This window comes from Herpailurus yagouaroundi, unplaced genomic scaffold (assembly GCF_014898765.1).
Source record: "Herpailurus yagouaroundi ecotype Mexico unplaced genomic scaffold, PumYag 197, whole genome shotgun sequence".
Classification (NCBI taxonomy): domain Eukaryota; kingdom Metazoa; phylum Chordata; class Mammalia; order Carnivora; family Felidae; genus Herpailurus; species Herpailurus yagouaroundi.
The window spans coordinates 20,135,462-20,151,976 of NW_024412428.1; positions in this window are offsets into that span (position 1 = coordinate 20,135,462).

A 16,515-nucleotide genomic window follows, 5' to 3' on the forward strand; every position below is an offset into this window, starting at 1 on the left:
TTTATAAATTTCTCCTCTGGTAGACAAGTTTATATCTGAGTTTACAGTCATAAGTCAGGAGACACTTTCAAGACTGGCAGAAATTTTTCCAGCACAGAAGTAACAGTGATTGTTCCCCTTGCTTTGATGAAGTCTTTGATAATCGTGGCTTCATTTTCTTTTTCCTTAAGCATTATGAAATGTCTGTGGAGTGTAAAAGGTATCTGGCAGAGAAATAAATTCACAGTGATCACAGAAACAAGTCACAGAAAACTGTGTTGACTTAAATTTGGAGCAAAGAGGAGAAAAGAGGTTCTACGAAACCCCCTTCTCTTCCCTGCATGTGTCACTGTATCTCTGAGTGTAGCTTACGCGTACAGGATATTCTTGGAACAATCTGGAGTGTGTGGGGGTGGAGGGACTAGAAGGAAGGCAAAGAAGTACACCCCAGGTGCTGCAATCTCACACATGAAGAAAGCTGTGGAATAATTTGGGAATGTTAACGTCCTTGGGGGTATCCAGACTCACCTTGAAGAGCATATCCAATGAGTTTGTTTGGTTTGCTGATTTGCCCAAATGAAAAATACAGAACTTGTCTCACATGAAGTTGTTCATGCCACCTGTATACCCGACGTGACAGGTGTTTTATACACGATCTCACTCAATCCTTAGTCTGTCTTCAGTACCTTCTCCTCTCTCAGTCTCAACCTTCTCCACGTCTTGGACCATCTTTCCTAGAGTTTGAGGGCAAAGGCATTCATAAGACTGTTAATTGCAGTATGGCTTTTATATCTAAACATTATTTTATGCAAAAACAAATGGATGCTGGTTCTGGTCCTTTCCATTTTTCATATATTCTCTTGCCTCTCTTCTGGTTTCAGACTTTAGGACATTTGTCAGTCATCTATTTCCTGTGTAACTCAGAATTAAACTGTAAGCGTCTATAGCAGGAACACTATTTGCACTCACATTGGATGAATAGTTCTTCCTAGAGGAATATGAATAAAACTTTTCTGTCCATTTTCCTGCCTGTCCTGAGGCAATGTTGATTAAAAGACAAAAAAAAAAAAAAATGGCAGAATGAGATAAGCCTTGTAGGTTTAAAAACCTTGGAATTTCCAAACTGTTGAGACTATACAGGCGTCTTATGTTAATGAGGTGACTTTTGAATGGCACCAAAGGATGGGGGCTGATTGCCAATGGAACCAACCATGTGTTTAGAGAGTTGGAACTTTCAGTCCCATCCCGACCTTCTGGGAGGAGAGAGCGGCTGGAGGTTGAATCAATAGCAGGTGGTCAGTGATATAACCAATCATGCCTATGTAAGGAAGCCTCCATAAAACCCCAAAAGGACAGTGTTCTGAGAGCTTCCAGGTCGGCAAACGAGAGGGTGTCCATGTGCTACTGTGCCAGGTCCCAGATTCCATGAGGGCAGAGTTCCTTTGCTTGGGACCTTGCCCTGTGGATCTCTTCACTGGGCTATTAATTCATATCTTTTAGTACCCTTCGTAATAAACTGATAATCTAGTGAGTGTTAGTATCCTGAGTTCTGTGAGCCACACCAACAGATTTATAGAACTCAAGGAGGGAGTGATGGGAACATCTGATTTATAAGGTGGGTCTGAAGCACAGGTATCACCTGGGGCTTGTGATTGGCATCGGAAGTGGGGGAGGCATTTTGTGGGACTGAGCCCTTGACCTGTGGGCTAACTTGATATTCCCTCTAGTAGATAGTGTCAGAATTCAGTTGAATTGTGGGACACACCGCTGGTGTCAGAGAATTTCTCAGTGGCGTGGGGAACCACTCCCCTGCAAACATACACACACAGTGAATTGGTGCTCAGAATAATCGTACTCGATGAAATTTCCCTCATACTTCTGCTCAATCAAATTTAAATGGTTACCTCATTACCTATATTCCTCAGTATTCTGAAATTCTGCATTTTTGTAGGCACTTTAATAATATTTTCTGCTCTCAAAACCAAATTTTTGAATTTTTTATTAAAAAGGTAGGAACTTTTGCTATGTAGTAGTATCAGGAGCTATCAAGTAATGGGGCTGGAATTACCGTTAGGAAGCTGCCCTGAATACTGTTTTGCTCCTGTTCTCAGAGCCTGCTTCAACATTAAGTCACAAAACATTCACAACTCGCTGCAGCCTAAGTGGGCCCGTGGGACAGTTCACTTCAAATGTACTCATTAAGTTTGATCTAACTCTATACAAAACACCATCTATTCTAGATGCAAACTGCAGCCGTTCCATGGTTTCCAGGCATTTTGATGACTGAAGCTGATCAATCTGATCAATAGTTGATCTGGTTAGTATGGCAATAACTGGAAAATAATTGATAGCAAATCCCATCAATTCAGTAGGAGTGTGTATGCATGTGCATATGCGTAATTCTCTATATTAATAAACACATACTTTCTAGGCATCCCTTCTCATGTTCCTTTACTCGTTTCAGTAGGCTAAAGAGTTCATTGAGTGGAGAGATTTCTCTATTAGCAACGGGTAAAAATGAAAACTTCTGAGGGATATTCAGTTCTAAGCAATCGTTACATATCTAACGTGTTCCCAAGTGGGTTTTTTGAGCACTGACTAATGATTACATCATAATTTCCCAGAGGAAATTATGGCTTTGGCTACAGGTTTTAAAACTGTTCATTACGAATAAAGTGAGTTCCTTGGAAAGTGAGGGTGGCCCTTAGCAAATCGGTATCACTAGGGAAGAATAGAATTTGCCAGATAAATAACTTGGGCCCTTTTATAGGCATCCAGGTAAGTCTTTATGCATCTACTTATTTCTTAATATTTTACTTTAAAATAGTTATAGGCCTATAGATTATATTCACAGATTATCCAGAGACTACAGATTCACGAGAAGTTGCAAAATAGTACCTGGGTTTTGGGCACTTTTCACACCACTTTCCCCAATGATGCCATCTTATATGACTGTGACACGACAGCAAAAGTAGGAAACTACCATTGGTACAATACTGCTAACTGGACTATAAACCTTACCCAGTTTTCATCAGCTTTTACATAGGCTCGTGTGTTTCCGGGTGTGTGTGTAGTTCTACACAATTTGATTCCATTATAACTTTCTGTCACCACCACCACCATCAAGAAACAGAGCCGTTCCATCCAAAGCACTCTCTTGTGCTACCCTTTTGTAGTTGAATGCACCCACTCCACCCACCATATCTCTGTCCTCTGGCAATCACTAATGTGTTCTCCATCTCTATAATGCCATTCAAGAGTCTTATGTAAATGGAATCATGGCCTTTTGTTATTGTCTTTTTTAAACTAAACAAAGTATCCTTGAGATCCCTCCAAACTGTTCCATGTATCAATAGTTTCTTCCCCGGGCGCCTGGGTGGCACAGTCGGTTAAGCGTCCGACTTCAGCCAGGTCACCATCTCGCGGTCCGTGAGTTGGAGCCCCGCGTCGGGCTCTGGGCTGATGGCTCAGAGCCTGGAACCTGTTTCCGATTCTGTGTCTCCCTCTCTCTCTGCCCCTCCCCCGTTCATGCTCTGTCTCTCTCTGCCTCAAAAATAAACGTTGAAAAAAAAAAATAAAAAAAAAAATAAAACCATATAAGTATTGTGAAATGTTAGGATTTAAAAAAAAAATAGTTTCTTCCTTTAAATTGCTGAGCAGCATTCGATCTCTATGTATTTTTCAAATTGATTTTTGCCACAACACGTTCCAAACATGGGATTTGGGGGGCTCACTAAAATAAAAAATGTAAGTGAGAACATCAGAATCTGGTATAAAAAATTAATATGCTCATGTATTGGAAGAATTAATATCGTTAAAATGTCCATACTTCCCAAAGAAATCTACAGATTCAATGTCATCTCTATCAAAATACCAATAGTAGTTTTACAGAACTAGGGCGAATAATCCTAAAATCTGTATGGAACCACAAAAAAACCCAAATAGCCAAAACAATCTTGAGAAAGAAGCACCAGGCAGAAGCTATCACAATACCAGACTTCAAGAACTACTACAAAGTTATAGAAATCAAAACAGTATGGTACTAGCCCAAAAATAGACACAGAGATCAACAGAACAGAATTGAAACCCCTGGAATAAACCCATGTGTATGTGACCAATTAATCTATGACAAAGGAGGCAACAATATACAATGGGGAAAAGACAGAATTTCCAATAAATGGTGTTGGGAAAACTAGACAGCTACATGCAAAAGAATGAAACTGAACCACTTTCTTATACTTTACACACAAAAAATAAATTCAAAATGGATTAAAAACCTAAGCATGAGACCTGAAACCACAAAACCCATAAAAGAAAACATAGGCAGCAATCTTTGACATTGGCCTTAGCAACGTATTTAGAAATATGTCTCCTCAGGCAGCGGAAACATAAGCAAAAATAAATTTTGGGGACTATACCGAAATAAAAAGTTTTTGTACTGAACAGGAAACCATCAGCAAAACAAAAAGGCAACCTGAACGGGAGAAGATATTTGCAAATGATATACCTGTTAAGGGGTTAATATCCAATGTATATATAAAGAACATATCTAACTCAACACCAAAAAAAAAATCTGATTAAAAAGTAAGAAGAGAGGGGCCCCTGGGTGGCTCAGTAGGTTAAACATCCAACTCCTTCCTGGTTTTGGCTCAGGTCATGATCTCATGGTTCATGTGTTGGAGCCCCGCGTCTGGCTCACCAGCACAGAGCCTGCCTGGGATTTTCTCTCTCTCTCTCTCTCTCTCTCTCTCTCTCTGCTGCTGCTGCTGCTTCCCCACTCTCTCACTCTCTCTCAAAAGAAATAAATCAACTTTTATTAAAAAAAGGGAGAAGAGAACCTTGAATAGACATTTCTTTTTCCCGAGAAGACATACACGTGGCCAACAGACACAAGAGAAAGATACTCAACATTACTAATCATCAGGGAGATGCAAATCAAAACCACCATGAGGTATCACCTCACACCTATCAGAATGGCTAGTATCAAACATATAAGAAATAGCAAGTGTTGGTGAGGACGTGGAGAAAAGAGAACCCTCATGCACTATTGGTAGGAATGTAAATTGTTACAACTACTGTGGAAAACAGTACGGAGCTTCCTCAAAGAATTAAAAATAGAAATACCGTATAATCCAGTAAGGCCACTACTGGGTATTTACTCGAAGAAAGTGAAAATTAATTCAAAACCATATATATGCACCTCTGTGTTTATTGCGGCATTATTTATAACAGCCAAGATGTGGAAGTAACCCAAGTGTCTATCCATAGATGAATGGATAAAGAAAATGTTGTATATATATATGCAGTGGGATGTTACTTCACCATAAAAAAAAGAAATCTTGCCATTTGTGACAACATAAATGGACCTAGAGAGTGTTATACTAAGTGAAATAAGTCGGTCAGAGAAAGACAAATACCAGAGGATTGCACTTATATGTGAAATATAAAAAACAAAACAAATGAACATACAAACAAATAAACAGACACTTAAATACAAAGAACCAGCCGGTGGTTGCCAGATGGAGGTTGGTAGGGGGTGAAATCAATAAAGGGTATTAAGAGATACAAACTTCCAGTTATAAAATAAGTCATGGAGATGAAACGTACAGCATAGGGAATATAGTCAATAATATTGTAACAATTTTCAATGGTGACAGATGGTGATTATACTTATCCGAGTGTCGTGGTGAACACTGAGTAATGCCCAGAATTGTTAAATCAGTTATGTCGTACACCGGAAACGAACATAACATTGTATGCCAATTATACTTCAATGATAAATTTAAAATTTAAAACGGAAAATTAAAATGAAGTCAGGACTAAGATAAGCACATGAAACACAGGTAAACAGTTGCTAGAAAATTTGGCTTTCAGCTTCCTGGCAGTTACCACAAGACAAAAACAGCCGGCGAGGCATCTCATAGTCTAAAGATGTAGGCAAACCAGTTTCCCAGGGGCAGCTCCGCCACTTCTGGAACTCCAGCTGGAGGGAAGATTCTTTCCCAGGCTCGGGAGACTATGGCCAGAGGACACCTCACTCGGAAATAAGACAAGACTCTATCAAAGGATGCGTGTTAACAGCACAAGGAATTTTCTTGCACAATTCAAAATTCTGATCATCCAACTTTCTCACTCTAGTATCTTAGGGCAACAGGGATGTAGATATTCTGGTCTGTGTTCAGAAAAAGTCATTCATGTGACTGGATGTGAACGGAAGGGCAGACAAATATGAACTGAAAAGCTATTATGCTTTCCTTTGAAGTCCAGTGGGTTTTCCCCTTACCTGGAGGTGCAGAATAGAGTCCCAAATAATAGTCTGTGGGCCCAACTGGGCTGTGAATATCTTTTATGGGACCCAGAGAGAGTGATTTTGTCAGCCACATTCAGACACTGGGAGAGTTCATATAATCAGGACTTCCAGCTTCTCTTGAAACACTGAGGTGGAAACACTGCTATCCCCATTCTGCTATCCCCGCTCCACCCCCCCTTAAATGAGGCTTCCAGTCTCCTGGAATTTAGGGCTGCTCCCTCCTGAGAGGATGCATGCTTTCAACTTTCCCACGGTCAAGCCTCAGCCTGCTTCTTTCATTTAATTTATGAGGCTGGCTCCCAAGCTTGCAACTTCTGGTCTAGACAGTGTTAAGTGTTCATCTTATGTTCCTGGGATCATGTTATGGGCACTGTATGCTGTGGGCCTTTAGTTGGGTTGGCAGAGTGGCTATTGTTTGGCCTTAACTGTGTGTCACCCAAGGGGTCTGGTGACCACAAGGCTGGGATTTGCAGAGGAAATCTATAGAGACCAGTGAGCTACGCTACAAAAGTGTTTATAATAAAATGTTTATTATCTAATTTAAGCAGGCATAGTCTTCCCCTTTATTAATAAAAAATATCTCCCACTTATTCACTTGTTATTTACCATGTGCCAGAAGCTATGTATATGTTATAAACACAGTTTAATTATTATTTTAAAGCCTGCAAAAATAGCATTATTATCTTCATTTTAATAATCAAATAATTTTAACAATCAAATAATCCAGTGAAGAAATGGGCAGAAGACATGAACAGATACTTTTCCAAAGACATCCAGATGGCCAACAGGCACGTGAAAAGATGTTCAACATCACTCATCATCAGGGAAATACAAATCAAAGCCACACTGAGATATCACCTCACACCGGTCAGAGTGGCTAAAATTAACAACTCAGGAAACAACAGATGCTGGCGAGGATGTGAAGGAACGGGAACCCTCTTGCACTGTTGGTGGGAATGCAAACTGGTGCAGCCACTCTGGAAAAGTGTGGAGGTTTCTCAAAAAAATTAAAAATAGAACTACCCTATGACCCAGCAATAACACTACTGGAAATTTATCTAAAGGATACAGGAGTGCTGATTCATAGGGGTACATGTACCCCAATGTTTATAGCAGTGCTTTCAACAATAGCCAAATTATGGAAAGAGCCTAAATGTCCATCAACTGATGAATGGATAAAGATGTGGTTTATATAGACAATGGAATACTACTTGGCAATAAGAAAGAATGAAATCTTGCCATTTGCAGCAACGTGGATGGAACTGGAAGGTATTACGCTAAGTGAAATAAGTAAGTCAGAGAAAGACAGATATCATATGTTTCCACTCATATGTGGAACTTGAGAAATTTAACAGAAGACCATGGGGGAAGGGAATGGAAAAAAATAGTTACAAACAGAGAGGGAAGAGGCAAAACATAAGAGACTCTTAAATATAGAGAACAAGCTGAGGGTAGATGGGGAGGAGTGGGAAGAGGGGAAAATGAGCGAAGGGCATTGAGGTGGGCACTTGTTGGGATGAGCACTGGGTGTTGTATGTAACCGATGAACCACGGGAATCTACCCCCAAAACCAAGAGCACGCTGTACACACTGTATGTGAACCAATTTGACAATAAATTATATTAAAAAACATAAAGCTGGGAAAACTGAGGCTCAGAGAGGTATAGGAACCTGCCCAAACTCCTGCAGAAAGCAGTGTGGACACCAAGATATAAAAGCTGTTTCTGCCTGATTCCAATGCTTGTGGTCTTCTCCCATGTCACATTGTTTTGCTCATTGTGGCTCATGGCTGGTTTTTCTCCCCTCTTCACAAGGGGACATGGGAGAGATGGTATGGCTTCTTTTGTCTCCCTGAAGTAAAGATGGAACCAGGGAATCAAAATAAAAAGTAGAGAGCTTCATGTGTCAGAAAATGTGAGTTCTAGCTCTGGCTCTAGGGCTAACTTACAGAGTGCTCTATATGTCCCTTAGCTTCTGGCTTTTCAATCTTGTAAGGGAATGATAATTACTCCATTCTAGATCCCACTGTTACGAAGCATGGATTAGCTGAGATGACCAGGACAAAAGGAAGAGTTGTGATTTATTTACATATGTTAGGTATAATTGTTTATTATTAGTTTGTTGTAGAAACAACATAATTTATGGGAATAAACAGCATATCAATAAATACTCATTCATTGAGTATTAATGAATAAACCACATAATTTAAAACTCAATTCAGTCACGAAATTAGTTCTCTCAAAAGTATGAGTGGATGATTGAATGGGTGGATGGCTGGCTGGATAGTTGGTTGGATAGATGGATGGATGGGTGGTTGCATGGATGGACAGCCTGTGTTATTTGGTGTTCTATCAATGTCGGGCCTGTTTTTTTCTAGACTGAGACTAAGTTGGGTTGTAGAAGAGAGCTAAGGACTCATGAAGTCAGCTTCTATTTGTTTCACTTTCTTGTTTTCAAAATTCATTTCCTAAATGAAGGAGTTTTGTAAAATTTATACAATGTTCATAACTGGAAATTCTGCTAAGTTGGTAAATTCTAGTTAATGAAAATGACTGCCATCATAATCCTCATCAAAATCATTAGAGTGAAAGTATTTTCTTTTCTTGGGCAGGTAGAATGAATTTCCATATGTGTATTAGTCTCCCCCAACCCATATAACACATATTATGAACTAAATATTTCCAAGTGTGACTCTTCCTTTTAAGTGATTTCCCATATTTTCACTTCACAAGAGGCCTCTTAAAATATTATAGTGGTGACAGTGACCTTGTTCAAATAGGTGCAGAGCCAGCCTTTTACATTTCTAATACATTTTTCTGGAGTTTAAATTAGATTGTAAAAAACTGCCTGTTTGATCTTACCAGGTGTGGCTGATAATACTTTGCTAATTTCAACACTTTCCATGCTGAAACTCAATTTAAAAATACACATTGCTTAAAATGCCATCTTTTGTGTTGTTTTTTTTTTTTTTTGTTATTCTAGCCATGAAATAGAAAAGCTCAATATCTTTAATATAAATTGGTTATTTCAAAGATCAAAATATGGCATTTACTATTTCATTGTAAAATAGATAATAAGAATGCCTTTATGGACAGAAATATCTCTTTAAAAATCTATTTCACCCGCAGTCAGAGAGGGAGGGAGGCAAACCACAAGAGACTCTTAAATACAGAGAACATTCTGAGGGTGGATGGAGGGGTGGAGGAGAGGGGAAAGTGGGTGATGGGCATTGAGGATAGCACCCGCTGGGATGAGCACTGGGTGTTGTATGTAAGCGATGAACCACGGGAATCTACCCCAAAAACCAAGGGCACACTTTACACACTGTATGTTAGCCAACTTGACAAAAATTATATTAAAAAAATAAATAAAAACACAAATGAGAAAAAAAAGAAAATCTATTCAATCTAATCAGTGGGAGATTTGGTATAATTTATATAAGGTAAGTGTATCATGGAGAGTAAATAGAACTTATTTATTTATAAATACTAGATTTATAAATAATGCATTTTGTCTCCTAAGATGGAGAGTCATAAAACATAGCACTGGCTTATTTTACCATATTATTCCAGAATCATCACTTTAATATTTAACCCACAGATCTCTATTATTTATCTTAAAGTGTTTATGTATTTGATATCAAAAATTTCAAAGAAATTATGGAGACTTTTTAGTTAATCAAGAAAGAATATTTAAACTCTTCTTTAAATCCTTCTTCTAAAGGTTAACAACACTTTTGGTAAAACTCAGATGCATAACTTTTTTTGTTTTTAAAAAAATTTTTTTAACGTTTTTATTATTGAGAGAGAGAGAGACAGAGCATGAGCATGGGAGGGACATAAAGAGGGGGAGACACAGAATCTGAAGCAGGCTCCAGGCTCTGAGCTATCAGCACAGAGCCCGACGCGGGGCTTGAACTCACAACTGTGAGATCGTGACCTGAGCCGAAGTCAGACGCTTAACCGACTGAGCTACCCAGGCGCCCCTCAGATGCATAAATTTAAGTGTGTTTTTCGCCGGACACATACCACCGCACTGAAGAGTTCTTGTATCTGTAGATTACTCTGGGAAAGGAATAATTTATTTCATTTTTATCCCTTCAGAGCATTTGCTTTTCATAGGCAACAAGTCATATTAAACTTGGAAAAGAAGTCTTAATTTTAAGACATATTGTTTTTGCATTAATTCCATAGCTTTTGCTACATTCATATCAAGATTTTCTCCATTTTTTTTTTTTAATTTTTCTTTTCAACGTTTTATTTATTTTTGGGACAGAGAGAGACAGAGCATGAACGGGGGAGGGGCAGAGAGAGAGGGAGACACAGAATCGGAAACAGGCTCCAGGCTCTGAGCCATCAGCCCAGAGCCCGACGCGGGGCTCGAACTCACGGACCGCGAGATCGTGACCTGGCTGAAGTCGGACGCTCAACCGACTGCGCCACCCAGGCGCCCCAATTTTCTCCATTGTTTTAAATATATTTATCTACGAAGTAGATTTATGCACGTAAAACTATATATAACTTCGCATATATCAACAAGTTACGCCCTGAATCCCAACTGTGGTTGATTGAAAGACACTTGTTTTTATTCAGTAGATGAAAGTTTATGCCTTTCTGCTGATGTAACTTATGGTATTGCCCTGTGCTAGACCTCAGGACCTTCACAGCTATTTTTCTTGTGCTTATTTAGGAGTAAGCTGTTTATCTTGCCATGGCCTTGCTTGCCCTTTACCCTATATCTCCAGGTACAGACTAACACTCATCTTTGAAACGTTAACCACACACATACACACCCAAATAGATTTTCTGTAGCTGGAGCATAGAGTCAGCTGCTCTGGGGGCTGGAAGGATGTCAAATCCCATCTATCCCACAATTTCACCAAGAGTGTCTCAGAAAAGATAAGACGGGCCAAGCCCACAGGGGTGCCTCAGGTCTGGCTTCCAGAACCCATCCCCATGGTATTTTCCACCATATCAGGTTGGCTTCGTGGTTATTTATTTATATCAATTTTCAAATAGCATTTCTAGTGAAAACAGGATTCTGCTACTGAAAAAAAAAGCACAAAATAAATACTGTAATTAATAAAAACAAAACCAAAAAACTGACAAAGACCAACCTTCTTTTTCTTATAGATTTTTAAGTATAAGGCTAGAAAATTTAGGTGACTTTTTCAAGATTATAGAGACTGGGGCGTTTGGGTGGCTCAGTCGGTTGAGCATCCGACTTCGGCTCAGGTCATGATCTTACAGGTCATGGGTTCAAGCCCCATGTCAGGCTCTGTGCTGACGGCTCAGAGCCTGGAACCTGCTTCCAGTTCTGTGTCTCCCTCTCTCTCTGCTCCTTTCCCACTTGTTCTCTGTCTGTCTCTCTCTCTCTCAAAAATAAACATTCAAAACAAAATTAAATATATTTAAGATTATAGAGACTAATTCAGTTCTTCTGACTTCTGATTCAGGCTTCCCTCTGGTAGACCCCAAAACTCAAACACATCAAGCTGCCGGTATAGCTAGTCTTTGCCTACTCAGCTTGGCTGGTGATAGGCAGAAGGGAGCGTTAATGCTAAACCTGTTGAATGGGTCCATTTTCTCCCTGGGCCTAACCACAGAAGTCCCCGCTGGGTAATTTTTGTAGATGAGCAGATTTCCCTCTCAGAAATGCCAATCGTTACAATCCTTTTAGGGACAGAAGGTTCCAGCCAATTATCAGCATTTCTGTTAAACAGATAGGAGTTCTATGTAAAGGACCAAACTCATGAGGCTCCACTCGGTATAGCCATTATCCATGGAGACCCGAGGACTCATTGTATGAAGTCTGATATGGGCCCTACTTCTCCTTGGTATCTTTCCTTCTTGTGCATCTCTGGATACGTCCCCTTCTCACTGCTTTCTCTGGGTCCTCAACATTCACTTTCTGCCTACACTCTTCTGATCCGCCTTTCCTTTTCTGTTTACGTGCCCCCTATAAAGGCTCCAAAGCATGGAGTTTATCTATTAGGGTCATGGTAGCAAGTTACTGTGGCTTGACAAATAAAAGCAGGGCGCTCCTTGGCAGGTGCTTCCAGCTGCCACACATACGTGCACACAGACACACACGTGCACGCACACACATGCATATGCACACCTTCCTGCATGAAACCACCAAGAAGTCTATGTGCTTTCACTGGTACCATAAGCTGTCCTAAAAACGTTCAGAACCCTTTTTATAGTAACCCTGCTTTTAAAAATAATTTTCTAGGGTCCAGTCATTAAAAAGAAAATATCATTAAGCTCTTTGAAATTCCACTGGGGCTTAAAGATTTAAAACTTTTGGGGTGTTTAATATAAATTTTGCCAAACCTTTAAATAAACTGAAAAATCCACAACAGTTGAATTCCCCCAAGGTCCCTTAAAAACACTTACAGATTGCTGAGCTTACTTACAGATTGCTGGGTAATGATGGATGACCACGAAAGGGCATGGGCAGCACTCAACAAAACTCCTCCCCTTTCTATAGCCCTTGGCACCAGAAGTTCTCTGTGGCCTTGCCCTAATCTAGTGAATTCCAAATGCCAGTCGTGGCTCGGGGCCAGCTGTTGACATGGTCTTCAACTTTCAGGAGTGAAATGAGAAATTCGGGGAAATAGATTCAGTTGTCTCGTAGAGTTAAATGTATTCCATGAAAGGCTCTGTCTTTTGTTTTGAGGTTTTTACACTTGCTTTTCTGTCCTTTCTCTTTTGGTATTAAAATATTCATTTCTTTAAAAAAAATTTTTTTTTCAATGTTTACTTATTTTTGAGACAGACAGAGACAGAAAGTGAGTGGGTTAGGGGCAGAGGGAGAGGGAGACACAGAATCCGAAGCAGGTTCCAGGCTCCAAGCTGCCAGCACAGAGCCCGACGTGGGGCTCGAACCCACGAGCTATGAGATCATGACCTGAGCCGAAGTCGGATGCTCAACAAACGAAGCCACCCAGGTGCCTCAAAATATTCATTTTTTGTAAAAAATGAGGGTTATAGTAGATGATAGAAATATTCTGTTTTGTTTAAATGACCTTTCCGTATAAAATTAAAAGATGAAAACTCTGTATTGGTTTTAAAACCAATTTTAACTCTCCATGAAATTTAGTCTGGAAAACATTGCTCTAAGGCTGGGTCAAATCCCAAGACCAGGAGTGAAGGCCTACAACCGCTAAAATTCATAAGAGAATTTATCTTTTTATTTTTTTGTTTTGTTTTTTGTTTTGTTTTGTTTTGTTTTGTTTTTAAGGAGAACTTCTCTTCCGGAAAACATAGACAATGAGGATAGTAAAGGGTCCATTACTACTCTATTCTTTTTTTCCCAACATGCATAGAAATATAGGTCCTCTTGAAAAGTGAAATAGAAAATGGGTAAGGAAACAAAAAGCTGCTCCAAAACATTATGAGAAAGTTGCCTCCATTGTTGATCTGTTTCTTGTGTTGCCTGGCTCAAAGGATCACTAAGTGTGACACTGTCACAAACAGTCCCAATGTGTTTATTTTTTCCTGACAAATACTATAAATTTTCTTCTTGTAGTGAACAAACATTGTTTACCCAGCTGTGATTTCTTAAGTGAAAACTGACTTTCTACCCCAATGTATCTTTGTTTCAAAGACACTTAAAGAGAGCTCCCTCTTAGCATTTGTGGGGGGGGGGGTACTTTTCAAGTAAGACCGCCTAATTAGGAACAATCACTGTGCATTAGATCTACCAGAAGGGGGGGGGGGGGGGGCAAAAAAAAAAAAAAAAAAAAAAAAAACTTGGGTTAGTTAAGTGCTTCCATCTTGGGTTACAGACCTCATCTAAAGCGGCTTCTCCTTTGGCCTGAGTAGTCTTTGCCGTAGAGACGGAAGGTAAGAGCCAATGCTGGCTGGCTGACAGAGATCTAGAACAAACCCACAGGAAATCTCAGCCCCACTCCTCTGAGACCAGCTGAGATTATTTTACTTCATTCAACTAACCAGATGATAGGTTGACTGATGGGGTCATTATGTCCAGTGCAAGTAATTTTAGAATGAAAATTATGCAATAGGATAGACCACAGCTCAATTTTTATCACCCCAAATGCATGCAATGTCCCTAATGTGATTGCCTTTGGGCCAAGACTGAAAGAAATGTTCAGTCTCAAGGTGCCTATATTTTCTGAAATAGATTGAGTGAAACCTCTGTCTCTCTCTCTCTCTCTCTCTCTCTCTCTTTCTTTCAACCTAAACACATGGAAATGAATTTCTTAGGTTTTACTTTTAAAACATCAGATACAAAATAAAAACCGGAGTGATTAATATCTCCTATGGGGCCAGTGGTTGGTGAGGAAAAGTTACCAAGCTTTATCTGACTATCCATCAAGTTGTTACTATCATTTTCATACTTGAGTCAGTCAAGTAGGTAGATAAGCTTCCTGACATGTGGAATTGCCTGGGAAACTGGAAACTGATCTTATTTTTAAAATGTCCTCACAGAAAAGACATTTTGCTTAAGTGCCTTCTAATTTGAAATACACCTCAAAGACACCATAGTAGTTTCTTTTTGTGTTTTATTTTTACTTCCCTTGTTATTCCTATTGACTTTTCTATTTTTTTTTTTTTGTTTTGAGATGAAGAAAGAATTTAATTTCTTGATTTTATTAAAAAAACTCAGTTTGCAAGAATATCAACAGTTTCTCATTTGAATACCTTATGTTATTCCTAGTCGCTAGAGCTTAATTTTTGACTCCCAAACCCAATTTGTAAACCAATCCTTCTCTTCACTTCTACCCATCCCAGACTGACTCCTCTTCTGGAGTTCTTATCTTTTTTTTTTTTTTTTTAATTTTTTTTTTTCCAACGTTTATTTATTTTTGGGACAGAGAGAGACAGAGCATGAACGGGCGAGGGGCAGAGAGAGAGGGAGACACAGAATCGGAAACAGGCTCCAGGCTCTGAGCCATCAGCCCAGAGCCCGACGCGGGGCTCGAACTCACGGACCGCGAGATCGCGACCTGGCTGAAGTCGGACGCCCAACCGACTGCGCCACCCAGGCGCCCCAGGAGTTCTTATCTTATCTTTAGGCATCCCTGCCCACTCAACAGCAAGACCTTGTAGCCAGAGGGTTTCCTTTCCACCCCTTCACTCTGCACATGCATATTGGGTGCCTACTATGTGCCAGACTCTCCTTTCAGTACTGGAGATAAAGTCACGGACAACACACATATGGATCCCTGTTCTTATAGCAACTACATTCGGGTACATTTCCTCCAGAAATATGCTCACCTTTCATGGACCAACCCCCGACCTCATATAAATGTATGTATTTAAAGAGAAAATGCTTATATCATGATACGTGTCATGATAAATTAAATTAAAGAGAAAAAAATCTTCATGTACCTAGGACAAAGACATTTAGTATGCTGGGGTCTCTCTTCAATGACCAAATACCAACCAACCAAAGAAGCAAACAAAAAACCAATTCTTTGGAATATCATTTGAGAATTTATAATTTTTTTTTTAAATTTTTTTTTCAACGTTTATTTATTTTTGGGACAGAGAGAGACAGAGCATGAACGGGGGAGGGGCAGAGAGAGAGGGAGACACAGAATCGGAAACAGGCTCCAGGCTCCGAGCCATCAGCCCAGAGCCTGACGCGGGGCTGGAACTCCCGGACCGCGAGATCGTGACCTGGCTGAAGTCGGACGCTTAACCGACTGCGCCACCCAGGCGCCCCGAGAATTTCTAATTTTTTAAAAATGTTTATTTATTTTTGAGAGACAGGGATGAGAGGGGCAGAGAGAGAGGGATACTGGCTGTCAGCACAGAGCCTGACACAGGGCTCAAACTCACAAGCTGTGAGATCATGACCTGAGCTGAAGTCAGAGGCTTAACCGAGCCACCCAGGCACCCTGAGAATTTCTAATTTTAATATACAGAGTAAACTCAGCAATTCCTCATTCACATCTCAGAAAAACCACCCAAAAGCAGAAAGGAAAACAAGAAAAACAGTAATGCAAAGCCTACCCTTTATAAATCTAGGAAACAACAGAGACCCCAAAACAAAAAATAAAATAAAAGACTTGCAAAATCAGTGAAGATCAAACTGAAACATAGCAAGCTCCAGAGTGAAGGTGACCATGGATGCTGAGTTCAGAAAAAGTCTTAAGAGTTATAAGCGATACATATTGAAATGTAAACCCAGCTTTTTACAACAGAGGCCAGTGAACTTTTTCTTAAACAGCCAAATAGTAAATATTTTAGGCT